This window comes from Cyprinus carpio, chromosome B16 (assembly GCF_018340385.1).
Source record: "Cyprinus carpio isolate SPL01 chromosome B16, ASM1834038v1, whole genome shotgun sequence".
In the NCBI taxonomy this organism is placed as follows: Eukaryota; Metazoa; Chordata; class Actinopteri; order Cypriniformes; family Cyprinidae; genus Cyprinus; species Cyprinus carpio.
In genome coordinates, this window is record NC_056612.1 from 2,487,929 (window position 1) to 2,503,099 (window position 15,171).

The following is a 15,171-nucleotide window of genomic DNA, read 5'->3' on the forward strand; positions in this document are numbered from 1 at the left end:
TTTGCCAAGACATTTCTTATTTTCGTTCATCTTTATGTACTATAAAAATATTTAAAAGTAATCAAAGTAAAAACCTAATAAAATAACAATCACACAACAAACTACTAACATTTTAACTAAATTGACTATTTTACAACTTTAATAAAAATTATAATTGTATGTCAATTATAATAACACTGTTTCATAAGAATTTTAAGAAATTTCTCCTAAATAACAAATAAAGTAATTAAAGGACGAAGTTGTTTAAAGCGTGAAATATGACTATACTGTATATATTTGGGACGCACCTGTGTGTAGTGGGTGTCTTTCAGGCAGGATGAGATGCTGGAAGTTGATGATACACACAGCTTCAGAGCCCAGTCAACAGTCAGACATGGCTCGGATGTAATACTAAGAAGGCATGGGCTCAAAGATGGGTATAGTGAAGACCACCTGCTGGGGCTCTCCACTCACAACCTGACAGTGCCAGAGGGAATATATGATTAGAAACGCACACCGCAATGCATTTCACATTTCTGGCTCACTGAATAAATTGTGTGATATGACATCTTCATTAAAGAACCACATGTACTGTCGTTAATCTAATCTCCATGCTTTACAAAATAATAATAAAAAATAAAAAAAGATTTTTCACAAATATTATTTTATTTTAGCATTATTTATATAGTTATTATAGCATCTATTAATATATTGATAAGCTCATTTTTATATTTTTGGTTTTCATTTAAATTTTAGTTTTTGTAAATTTGCTATGTGCTTTTGTCATTTTATTATTTTTTATTTTTTTACTATTTAGTTTTTTTTTTTTTAATCTCATATTTCTTCATTTTAATACTTAAACTTATTTTAGTCAGGTGCCAAAGCAAAACATCTAATTTCTGTTAAAGTTTTATGTATTATTTGTATTTTTTTAGCTTAATTTCAATTAGCAAAAAGCAATTTTTAATAGTTTTAGTTTCAATGTTTTCTTGTACTATATACAATAACAAAACTTGGTGAAGTGTGTAATTTAATGCTACTTTTCCAGTATCTTCACGCTGTGATCTCATTAGGGTTTCTAAATTTGGGTTTGCTCATGTCAGGAGATGTACATGTATGGTTACCTGTTTCTTATGCAGAAGGAAGTACTCAGAGTGGTAGATGTGTTCGTTGATAGGATCCTCCTCCCATAACCACCAGGGCTCTCCCAGCGAGCCATGGACCTGAGCACGACCAGATGTGAGGTGTCATAAAAGTGATACAGTGAAAATACAAAATACAAAAAAAAAAAAAAAAAAAAAAAAAACGGTTGTCCATTTATACGTTCACAGTAACAAAAAAGAACCTTCAAGAAAGTGGAAACTACTGTTTCCATGGAAACCACATGACCAAACTTACATTACGGACACCAAACCACATGAGAAATATAAATATATAATTCCTATTACACGAGAAACAGAAAAACTTTACAAAAGACTTCTTGTACTTCTAGTATCAGTGGTCTGATACAAAATAATAATAATAATAATAATGTCACCGGAACTTTACATTCAGATCTCTCAGCGACAGCACATGAACTCTTGCTAATCTTCATCACAGCGTTATAGAGAGTATAGAGAGATTTCTTGATATAGAGATCTGTTGTGTTAGACGGCTTGTATTTAGCACTAAAGTGAGTGAAATCTTTATAGTCTGTTGAGTTGTAGCCTGGTTTACATTAAAGCGAGTGATATACGTATTGTCAGGCAGCTCATATTTTTCATTAAAGCATCTGAATGACCAGAGAGCTTTTTCACTTTGCTCATGGTGTGAGTAAATCTTCCTTGAGCTGTTTGATCTGAATCTGAATCTAATCTGAATCACACAGCTTTATTCACATTAGAGATCTGACAGCAATGTATGTAGCATGTAGTTTAGTAATATTCATTTTTTTTGGTTGGTAGTGTACTGTATGTATTATGTATTATATTTATAAACATGACCTACTGAGTGGATTAATGTAGCGTTAACGATGTATTCATGTGGCAGAGGGCAGGTCATGCTCAGAGCATGTTGGCGGGTGATTAGTGTTGGATAGCTGATGGTCATCCAGCTGTTGGGTGTCACGCTGGACGAGTTATGGTCACACAGGAGCACCGGGCACAGAGCGGCCCATCTGTGGCCCATCACAGCACTGGCCCTCAAGAGAACAATAGCAACAGATCTGGGCCTATTCAAGCCTTTGTGCTCTTAAACGCCGGGGAGGAGATGTACAAATCAATGACTCCTTCAGCGCCTCCTGCCTAACCTACTGTGAGTGTGAGTGTGTGTGTGTGTGTGTGTATGTGTGTGTGTGTGTGTGGGGGGGGTGGGTTATGGTGAGTATATGTGCAATTGTAAATAATGTGCTCAGTACAAATATATGTAACAACTAAGCATTACTATCTATTAACTCCCAAAGGCCTCATCATTCTATTTCACCAAAACCTGCTTTTAAATGTTTTACATTTTTATAATTAAATTTATTAAATGCAGTTTATATACTTAGTCTGACGTATTATACAACGTTATAACTTTAAAACTAACTGCATCAAAATAACATGATGATTCAGGATTATCTCACAATTTTAGGGAAGGTCTAAAAAAAAAAAGAGGAATTCACAAAAGCAAATTTTTGACAAAATATGGTTGAGTACTAAAATGCCGAGCTGCTGAGATGGAGAAGCACTCCAAGCTTGTAAATGATAACAGTGCAACACAAAGCGCCTCAGACTTTACTTGTGTTCCAGAATGAAGCTCAGACAAACAACACATGCAACAAAAAGACCGAACAATATACTGCACACACTATCAAAGGTTTCAGCACAAAATCAACTTTTTACTGATATCGATTACACCTCAAGGTGTAATATCGCAAGATCTCGTGCGCTGCTTAAAGCCAGGAGAAACGGCTCTGCATTTATATCAGATGCGCTGCATCGTTAATTTTGCAAGAAAAAAACAGTTTTTATTGAAAACAAAAATTAACAAAACTTTTAAATACTGCTTTTTAAACATTCAAGTACTTTTTAAATTATTTTTTATTAATTTTGGTTTTTTTAAGGGTTTTTAGGGGTTTTAATTTTAAAAGGGGAATTTTAGTGTTTTTAGAACTTTAAGCACCTTGTACGAACCCTGTTTACGACTTATGTATCTCCACTTTTTGTTTGTAATAATTTTGACTTTTTATCTAAAAAATGACACTATTTCAACATTTTAATATCATAACATTGATTTAGCATGTTATCATTTCTTACATCTCATCTGCAATGCCTGTAATGTTATACTTTAAAACAAGTTACTGATTGAAATAAATTTTCTGCTATTGAATTATTATTATTATTATTATTATTATTATTATTATTATTATTATTATTATTATTTATTTATTTATTTTTGGCTCATCTGTGGAAAACCGATCATTGCAGTTTGGGATCTCCTGGTCTATGGAATTGAAAATCCAGATATTGCAGAGACAAACAGCAACATGGAAAGCCCTGGGTATGGTTGCCATGGTTACCTGGTCATTCCACCTGAAGTCCGAGGCGTATGCGCAGGACAGTGCATGTGATTGGTTGAATGCTGGACTCCATCAGGATGGCGGGTATCTGATGATCTGCTTCATCTTTATCCCGATGTTCATGTGATACAACATGTGACCTGGATGCACACACACACACACACACACACACAAAATTAATATTTTTAATATTTTGAAAATTTTATATTTGAACTGAAATGCCTACAACAAACTCTAAAACTGACAAATCAACACAATGTTCTTGCATCAGACCGACCGATCTCATCTTTGTCTATGTCTCTGAGTTTGTCCACCGTGAGGTACCTCTCCTCTATTCTGGACAGCACTAAAGAGGGCAGTGCGCTGAACTGTCGCAGTGGGTGGGCCCATCCACACAGACGCTTGTCAATCACTTTACACAGGTTCAGCAGGCGGTAGGTCATGGCGGGCCAGCGCTTCCTCAGAGCGATCTCAAACAGAGCCCACACGATACGAGCAGCATTCTGCACCATAAAGACAAAGAGACTCTCAATCACACAATCAAGTCAATCAAGCGGATCATTGGCCGATATAACAGTGCTCTTGGTCTGCACAGAGGCCATGTACACACTGCAGATAAATATGACTGACGTTTATCCTGTTCTGAGAGTGACATGCACATTCTTAAACCAACTAGTTGTTATTATACTGTTATTAAACTTTCATAAACTGAACTGTTTTTTTTTTTTTTTTTTTTAACTAGTTGGTTATAAACAGTTGATATTGTCATTATAAATACACAGTTGTTCACTGACAAGCTGCACAAAACCACAATCATATTTTGCGTATGTTTTGCGCAGCTTGTCAGTGAACAGTGGCTCTGTGTAGTAAATGCTGCTCCACGTGAAAGCACGCATGTGTAGAGATTTACCGCTGGTTACAGAACCGGCTTTACTGACGAGATGCACATTAATATCGTGACAATATTTATCGTGCATCCCTAATAGATAGATAGATAAAGATATATCAGAGAACATATATGTGTCTCCCTTTCCCAGATGTGATGCAAACAAATCACAGGAAAAAAGGTACAGGTCTGTATTCATTTGCATATGATATTTTTTTTTTTTTCACCAAAGTTGCCTACCTATGGAAGAAAAAGGTAAATGACCAAAAATAATAATGATATAAGAGGTCAAAATGATGACATACTAATTATGAAATTAGTCAAAATCATGACATAAGTCAAAATTGTGAGATACAATTAATAATTTCAAGTGTTTATGTCACAATTTTAATATAATAATAATGACCTTGTATATTACTTATGCATGAAAACTTAAATTGTTTTTGTCAAGTTTTATTTTTTCTCATATGATTTCGCAAAATGTTGGTTTATGCAATAAATATAACTTTTTTATCTCATAGTTATGACTTAATAATGGCTTAGCATCTTAGTTTATGACTTTTGTGACTTAACGTATTTATTTTGTCTCATAATTACAATTTTTGTAAAAGAAATGTGCTTCCATGCCTTTCTAGGTTCAGAGAAACTCTTGTGTTTTTTGTTTATTGGTTTGCATGCAATCAAAACTGATTTTTATAATGAGATTATTTTAAGAGCATTTTGTACATGCATTTTAGAAATACCTTATTCACAGGCATATTAGTCATCTAATTATGATTAATTTATTGCACAACTAAAAAATGTCTGTTAAAAAGAGGTTACTGAAATAAAGTGAGCTGTATTCCGCTGGTTGTGTAACTCAGTAACAGCTAACCTTATGTAGTACAAAATAGCTTGCCTAATGCGGGAGCGTCATTTTAAACAGATTTATCAAGTATTCTCTTTTCTGGGGGTACAGATTTTTAAAGGGCACCTTTAAATTTTGTCCATTATCTAGAACACATTTTATGGAATGACTAATGTCCATTTGCTTTGACTGCTGTGGGTATAAATCAGAGCCAAGCGGCTGTATGTTTGATGCTGGAGTGTGAGTTATGTTCAGATGGCTTTGAGAATCCAACATTACTTTGATCTATAAGGTGCAGGTTTACTCGTAGATCTGACTGCTATGATGGATTGATCTAGTCACTGATTGATTGAGCAGAAATGGACGACTGTTAGCAAAGCAGGAGGACAAACACCTGCTGACCCGCATGCTGCTGTTTAACAGGCCTCAAGAGCAACTGAACTCTTTCATCCGACACTCGTCCGTATGGATGAGTACCAGCAGAACAATTCACAACACTTCAGTGAAAGCACAGCACACTAAATGCACAGCGTTGGACTTCAGATGAGCTTTGCGGACTGACCTTCTGCTAGGATGCATGTGAATCTTTAGGGTTGTGTCATTTGTTCCAATGATTTGATTTGATTAGTGTTTAGCTATTACCACTCCATGACAGCATTCCTAATTGTGTGCAAGACGTGTTTAGTATAAATTTATGTTGTTCTGTGAATTCTGGTGGACAAAGTCCAGTCATTTCAATAGCAATGCATGTGATCCGGAATTTTGCAATCTGCTTGATGTGAGAGTGACTTCTGTGTGAGCTGTCCTTCACACATTGCTACACTATTGACAATAGACATTGAATCTTTTTTTTTTTGCCTGTGATATTTCGCGAATATGACTTTGTAAATGTAATATATATCTTAAAATTGTTGTTCCAGATGATGACAAGAAAATATTTTTTAAATATCGTTTTATGGTTTCAAGTACAGCATATGACATTTTGAACAATTGCCTCTCGAATAGCTCATGTGGCTCTTTATATCTCTCAGTACTATTTATATTATTGACTGAAATTGTGGCTCCTTTGAAAATAAAAGAGCAAATCAATAAATACTACTATTTTGAATAGCATTGAAAACCTGAAATCTACACTAAAATAAAAACATTTTCATTGTTAAAATCAATATATATATATATATTATATATATATATATATATATATATATATATATATATATATTGCTTTTTCACATGCTGTGAATTAAACCAATGAAAGGTCAGAGCCGTTCCGATCTACAGCTGAATGATGGGAAGAGTCTCCTCTCTGAACAGATGCAAAAACCATTGCAAGAATCATTGTGTGTGTATAGCTAAACATATACATCTAAACTCTCTGAAGGGTGACAGAGAGAGATCTCTCAGACCTGAGCATCACAGAGGGTCTGGATTTAAAATCAACATATGTTGGACACGGAAATGACTCCCACTGCCGGATCCCAGCTGCACATCTGAAATCAGCCGAATTAGGAGAAAAGAGGGAATTTCTCCAAGCTATTTCAACTATCTGACCACATGGAAGCTGTTATAATGGAATCGCAGATATCAGAGATAGATGGCTTCGACAGAGAATCTGAAGAGATGGTGGGGAAGAGGATATCCCATCTTAACCTCTGAGTCAGATAAACACTGTTCACTCAGAATTTGCTTCTCCTTACGTTGCATGGATCAAGTACGTTGTTCTTGTTTTTTCTTTCTAAACATACAAAGATGCTCTTTTCTATGCAACAAAAATGTATTTATTTTATTTCACAAGAGAAAGTAAGTTGAATTTGGAATGATATTGTTGAGTATTTTTTAACAATATATTAGAGAGTAGGATGGCTGATGTCTGATATAAATTATATCACACTATTGAATTTAAAGATATTAAAATCACATGCAAAAGAACTGCTGAAATGAAATTTAAATTCATTTTATATAATATTTACCATATTATATATTTAAATTATACTTCCTATTTTATAAATATGCAAAAAAATAATTGATAAAAATAAATCTGTAAAATAACGAGATTTATTTAGATGGCAACTTCTTGATTCTGTAATCCAATTATAGTATTTTCTCAAAGAAATTGTATAAAAAAAAAAAAAAAGTCAGTTATCTGATTTGCTTGTACACACTGGATATCATATTTTTTTCAAATAAAGACAAGATAGTGCTAATCTTACATACATAATGCATATGACAAAGTTCTGTTTGATAATTTATTATTCTGAACAGAGACTGTAAACTAATGAAGATGAAGAATGGGAAATCTGCGCGCTCAGGAGTTGACACTCTCACCACTTTTCACATATTAGAAGTCATTTTACTACAAAAACATCCAATCAAAACTTTCTCGTTAGTCTAAAACAGCATATCTTGAAGCCAGCCTGCCAAAACAACAGCTTGTGGAATGTTCTACTCTATGATGTAATAGTGTGGATAAACACCGCCTCCTCAGAGGAAGATCAAAGCCTGCTTCTACATCACTGACTGTTTAGCCACGCCCACAAGATAGCAAACAAACAATAACGATGCTCTGAAAACAAGATGCTGTGCCGTGCCGTTCACTGTGGAGAAAACAGTCTTTACATTCCCTTCCTTCTGACCCCAACATTAGGAAAGAGAAGATTAACGTTCCAGACCGCGTCAGTAAGAACTTGGTCGTTTACAAACATGGCACAATTCAACGCAGGATTTTCAGAAAGAGGGAACGTAAAAGACAATGCTGTGCTGTCTATACTGGATCCAACAGTAAAGTGTGAATTTCTGTTTTTATTACGTGATCACTATTGCTTTGTCTGTTAAACAGGGGTGCATTTCCTAAAAGCAACTATAGTAGCAAGCTCCCAATAGAGTTCAATGGAACTAACAACCATAGTTAGCTAACGATGATTTTGGGAAACGCACCCCTGATTGCCTAATATGAGTATTTATGTGTTTTTAACCTAAATCACAGCAGCGTCCATCTGTGGAGGACGTAGGCTGTCAAACATACACAAACTGTTAGCCAATCACAGCAGTGGGCGTTTCCTTCCCAGGCTTCAACTGATTTAGGAACGTGTAGACCACTTTTAAGACAAATAAAATAATGATTACTTTCTATGTTTGTGTCTCACCTGTGCTACATAAGAGAGGTCAGATATGAGAGAGAAGCTGTCCTCGTCCCCGCAGCCGATGTACGTCTGGAGGAGGATGTTTATCTTGCCCTATCCGTTCTCCACTCCTCCGGCCGCAGGCAGCTCACAGAAATTACACAACATCTTCTCCAGTTCCTCCTGCTCCTCGTCCCGAACCCGTGTGGGGTACACAGAACCCATCAACACACTAGTGTACATTTTAATCAAGAAAACGATGACCAAAAAAAATATTCAACCTGTCTTTTCCATGACTGAAATGAAATGAGGATGAGACGACACCAACACCATTAAACAGCAACTTTGACTATATCAACATGCTATATCATTGAAGAAAACACTACTCTCTACACTTTCTCGATTTTCTCAATACACTTATATATATAGAACTTCACATTTGTTTTCATGCCTTGTGTTGCCAGATGTCAAGAGTTTAAATCCCCCTAACAAAGCTTTTCTCTCAGAAGGACACATTTTCTGTCCAGCATTTTATTTTATCTTGCAACCATTGTCACACATTCTTTCTTAAAACTGAGAAAAGAAATGCCAGATGATCTGAAAACATAGACTACATTTTACAAGTGTAGAAGCTGGAGTTTAGTGATCTCCACTGATATACTACTCAACTGAAAGTGCAACAAAGTCACTGAAACTAGACCAAAATTCCCAGACATTAAGTCAACTAAAAACAGGACAGGTTGGTTAAATAGACATTTGACACAAGACTACATTAAAAAACAGCTGACGAAATTAACACTACAACACACCTCCAAAATACGCACTTTATTTACCCGTCACTAAAAATGAACCTATGGTCATCTGTCAACTCACCTTGATCTGCTCAAATTCTTCAGCTTTAGAAACAATGCTCAGAATATCTGCTTCAGTCTTCTGTGCACTGAAAAGTTTATTGAATGTCTGTAGAATGTAAAGAAACTTACATGTTAAAATTATCACATATGCATGTAACAGCGGCAAGAAATTACCGTCTTATCTGTTTTATTTTCATTATATGACTGTCAGACTGTCAAAGCATCTAAAAGGTGGCAGTAGATGACTGATAATATTAACAACAGGTTATGAGAGCTTGAGCACCTGATAGGCCTTGTGGCTGATCCCGTAACCCAGTGGATTGGCTCTCATTTGCACGTACAGGTACATGTAACCCCGCCACCGGACGGCTTCATCAACATTAGTGACCGTCCCTAGAGTGATCTGCACAAAACAACCACGCACAAAATGATCCGGTCAAGTATTTCACATCAAATCCTAGAGTTTTCTGGAGGTGTTGTTTATGTTTGTATTGCTAACCATGTAATTGAGATCTTGTGTACTACATGATAACTGATATGACATGCATAAACACAGAAATACAGGTGGAAAGGATTTGAAGCCAGCCTGCTGATGTATGATGTCACTGCGCCATCTATTGGACAAAGCGATCACGAGTTCAGTTGAAAAGGCCTTGTAGATGCTGCCATCATGTGGCGGAGTGAAGAACAGCCCATGCCATCTATCTCATTAATGAGTTCAATCACTTCTTGATGAGTTTATTAAGCTCACTCGATTATTTTATAATAATAAAAATTTAAAATATTAAAAATATTAAAAATACAACCAAAAACTACATATTCAGTACAAAAAAGAAACAGCCAGACTTTAAGTTCAGTGTTATCAGTTTGTGGCTGTACTGTATGCAAATGAGGAAAAGCAAAGTAAAAAATTATAAATGTGAATTAAAAAAATAAAATAAATAAAAAATCTTTAGTTTGAATTTATTGTTTATATTAATTTTGCCAGTTAAATTTATTTATTGGTGATTTTTGTGTTTCTTTCTGAATATTTTTATTTGCTATTTGGTTTTTTATTATTATATTATTATTATTTTTTTTTTTGCTTTTGTATTCTTTTAGTGTTACTTTATTATTTTTGTTTGCTTTGATGTTTAAATTGTATTTTTTTTTCGGTTTAGTATATATATATATATATATATATATATATATATATATTTATATATATATATATATATATATATATATATATACTGTATATTAAACCAAGTTATTTATTGTGTGTGTGTGTGTGTGTGTGTGTGTGGAATGAGCAGGGTACAACAAGGTGAAATACACATTTGATTTTCTTCACCTGTAAACTACTAGACAGCACAAAAACTCACTGAAAATTCACTGTGCACATGAAAATGTGGCAGAACTGCAGGTTAGCAACGCAAAGATGATTCTACTAATAATTCAGGATTTTAAAGATGTTGAAGATTTATATAGGAAATAGGAATTGATGAAATTAGCAAATACATTTTGAGACAAAGTTTAGTTCAATGCAATTTAATTAATTGTTTCCAAAAATAAAAAGCACTCTTGCCATTGTGGCTAAAAGCACAATAATTAGCTAATTAGCTGACTTTAACATTTGCTGACACAACACAGATTCAGATGGTTAATATTATTTAGGTTTGGTGTCCACATAAGAGATAATCACCATATCTATAATGAAAACATCATATTAAAAAAAATAAGAAGAAGAATTATTATTATATTATTTATATGATAATAATATATGTATTGTTATGGCCGTGAAGCCATATTAAATTATTATAGCATCTCCTTTAAAGTGAACAGTTTAATTAAAATATATTTATTATGCAAAACAAGATTTTATTTATCAAAATAAACAGAAAACAGTATAAAGTTGAAGTGCATTAACTTATGCAAAATGTTGTACTTTAGCTAAAGTATGTCTATAAATATTGGGTGCCTTCTGCCACTTTTATCATTTATTTTCCCAATGTTCACTTAAAATTCAATCATGCAATCATGCACTATGAGAGCAGGGGAAAGTATGCCTTCAGGCTGGCTGTTGCCAACTTCTCACGTTTGGCAAATTCAGTAAAGCAGAGATGGAAACAAGTGAGGTATAGAGCAAAGATAAATAACTCAAAACTGGGCTTGAATTTTAATTGTGTGATTGGTTATGATGGAATTTTGGCCAGCAGCTTGCCATTCCTTTAAATACATGTATGTCCAAACTATTTGAATATGGGCTTGTTTGCACAAATATTCTCAGTAAATCACACAATTTGTAAGTTTACATGAGAAAGAGGTCATTTGAGATTTGAGGCCTGAAAGTGATATATACTGTAAGTAATCTATTGGCAGGTTGAGTGCAATGTCAAACAAGGGCTGTGTCTGAAATCAGTGTGATTTCTCTCTGAGTAGAAACTATTTTTGAATACGTAATTACTTTTAAACTGTTCAAATAAAGTGTCAGCAAATATTAGGCACACAGTCTAATAATACCCCAGTGGCTGCTAGTTGACATGCACTGACTTACAGTTACCAGAATATCTTAAGTGGATTATCAAAATAAAGTGTAACCTTGTTCTGAATCTCACCAGAAGTAGTACTTTTTACTTGCTGTTTTATGAATACTGTGAATTCAGACACTCACTGTTTTATGCCTACTACGTAGTAGGGAAGTGTGTGATTTCAGATGCAGCCATAGGCTCACTCAATGGTACGAGTGTGAGGCGGGACTTTCTGTTTTCTCCACAGTGCCAGACAGTGGGAGTGAGAGTGTATTTTGCAATTCCATTTGGCAGAAATGACAAACTACTTTAAAACTAAAAGCTAATGGTAAAATGAAAGCATGCAGAAGGATTTGCAGTGACCTCGGAGCGCTGTGATTGAGATGTGTGTGGTGTTGACTGCTGATGAGGGTCATGACCTGCGCTGGCAGTAACGTCCTCACCATCAGACGCTTTGATCTCACTCTGCCTGAGTCTAAATGGAGGTCAACAGCAACAAGGCCTCAGTGCCGCTGACAACAGCCCATTACAGACACGTCTGTCCCTCTCCAACCCACACAGAATACCAACTACACCAAAATCTGACTTACTGCAGACTCTCCTCAATACAAACACTGTGATCAGATCATAATACCATGGTACTTTGATATACTGTATGGTGCTGAGTGATAGCCACACTATTCAGTCACCACAATATTTAGACTGTACCCAAAGAGTATCATAAAATTTAAAAATCATGGTATTAGGATAATCTGAATAATAATTTAGTTTCACTGACCTTATATTTCCATTCAAATTAATGTAAAGACTCTCCAATAAAACTACAGACCAAATATTTTGGACAGCAGTTTTGATTTTCAAACCATTATATAGCCAAAAATATTCAAAACAGAAAATATTTGGCCGGAAATCCATTTTTGTTGTCATCTGAAACAGTTCTGGAGTCATTGACTAAAATCATTGACTGAAACAGATGATGGCATGTGTCAGTGTCAATTTCATGCACACAATGTGGATAAAATACAGGTAAGCATGTCAGTTGCATGGAGACTGGGGCTGCGCTGATAATATCAGTTTCTCATTGTTAATGGATCTTCATTTCGACAAAGCTAGATCTTTTAGTCAATGCTGTTTTTACTTTTTACAGAAACAAAACTTCACTAAATGTTATTTTTAGCATGTCTACCATCCAATAATCACAATAATGTTGGATGGGCTTTGTTTGTTTTGATATGAAACTAAATCTGTAGTTTCAAATTCTGTCAATTTAATAACAAAATTCAAACAAGAAATGATTTGATGCTCTTTATTGCAGCATGAGAGATCACTGTAGCCAGCACAGAGCACATGTGAACTGATAATTTCTCCCTCTCTCTCTCGAATCACTCAATCAGTGTTTCAACCATAGAACAATATCAATAAAACAGCTTGTAAACATGTCACTCAACATTACATTTACCTCAGGGAGGCCATTCGATGTCCATAAACTCATTAGTCAGCTAGAAAAATTCTCTCTAATACTCTAGAGACTACATGAAAAATAAAACAAGGTAATTGTGACTTTTTATCTCATAATTCGGACTATTTGTCGAATGTGAGTTATAAAGTCAGAATTGTGTGATATAAACTTGCAATTGTGAGTTATAAAGTCAAAATTGCGAGTTATGAAGTCAGAATTGTGAGATATATACTTGCAATTGCGAGTTATAAAGTCAAAACTGTAAGTTATAAAGTCAGAACTGTGAGATAGAAAGTCACAATTCTGAATTTTTTTCTCGGAATTGCAATTGAGAAAAAAAGTCAGAATTGTGAGATAAAAAGTTGCAATTACCTTGTTTTATTTTTTATTCAGTGGCGGAAACGGGCTTCCATAGCATTTTGATTAATGCATTATATCACATATTCATTATATTTTGTTTTAATAAATCTCTTATGAAAAAAAAATAAGTTTTACAGTAACCGCTTAAATGTTTATATTTCAACAAAACCTGGAGTAGAATCTTAATTATATCATTAAGGTGTTATAAAAACTGACTTATGTTGAATAAAAATGTTTATATGCAAATCGGTTTTTATTGAGTGTTGATTATTAAATAAATGTGGTTAATTTATTTATTATTAAATAAACTTTACTTGGTCTATGTACAAAAAATAAAAAAATAAATAAAAAAAACATTATTTTTATATTTTTACATTTATTACATTTTTGGTGAATCACTACAGTACAGTATACAGTTTTTACAATACTTTATTGTTTTTAACCCCGGCTAAAGGTGAACAAGGTTTTGCACATGTAATTTAGAAAGTGGGCTTAGCACTGCTTTTTACCCGGGGTTATGAAATTCTACTCTGGAGCTTTTGTGGTGCTTTCACATGCTGCATTCATCCACCACAAATATACAAAGAAGGCCGTTGACCCGGGAAGGTACAGTGTAAAATGTCAGCTAATGAATACACAGGGTTAACTGTTAACCCCAGGTATATTGTGGGCAGTGTGAAACACGAAGGAAGATAGCCAGGATTCTGTTTATCCAGGGTTTAGAATGACCCAGCATTAACTGTTTCAAGTATGAAAAGCCCTAAAGAGGTTATCTGGTGTTAGTGAATGTCTGCCTCTAATTGGCTAACGGCCAATCAATGTTTAAGAGTTCTGGACTGGCATACAATTCAGTTTTAGAGGGGACTTTCTCTTCTTCATTTGTCTGATCAATATGCTGACTGACAAAATATAAAAGTCCTTTATGATGGCGTTCACCGCATTTCCTCATCAAGCTGCTTCCATCTGTTACATAATGACAGGTGTAAAAAATACCATCCTGTCTTATTGAGATAAATGTCTCATTGCTTACCACTGATCATTACACTGCTTTAATGAATTGCTCCTTCATGAGAAATTGAGCTCCAAAAAAGCCCTTCTGCTATTTCTGTTCTTCTCTAGGTCAATTTGGGGCTCCAATCAGCTGGTCTCTGTGGACCCGTGGATTCTATCAGAGCTATAATGAGAGCACTGCTCTCTGTTTTAATGTGGCCTGTGGCACAGCAGCAGCGTTCAGAGGACAAAGACGGGAGTAGTAACCGAACGTCATCTTTTCTGAATTTAAATGCTGGTCCCTATATCAAGTCTAAAGTGCAATACTAAGATTCTGAGATTCTAAGAAGCGATTATGTGATTTTGTATCATTGTCATACTATGTCATATGCAATTTCATAACATCACCAGCACACACTGTATGCTCTTTCCCAGCGTGAGGCCATTTCAGAAATGTGTGAATTTGAAATTGTCTGAACATGTGAGAGCTGCCTGCCCATGGAAAACTGGATGGTTGCAAAGACATCAGAATCAGATCAGAAACATTAGATTTTTTTTTCATTTATGATTGCTAATTGGTTGCTAGGATGTTCTGGATGGTTGCTATGATAATTTAATGAATTGCCCCT

At 34.7% G+C, this 15,171-nt stretch overlaps 1 long non-coding RNA gene across 1 annotated transcript; it reads right to left on the minus strand.

The window, feature by feature from the left end:
- Positions 1 to 238: 238 nt before the first annotated feature.
- LOC122134311 lies at positions 239 to 8,747 on the minus strand. The gene is made up of 5 exons (XR_006156663.1): positions 8,394 to 8,747; positions 3,795 to 4,020; positions 3,518 to 3,657; positions 1,104 to 1,202; positions 239 to 456 (listed from the first exon to the last, which is right to left on the minus strand). It is a non-coding gene; the product is annotated as an uncharacterized LOC122134311 (long non-coding RNA).
- Between the last annotated feature and the right edge of the window lie 6,424 nt (positions 8,748 to 15,171).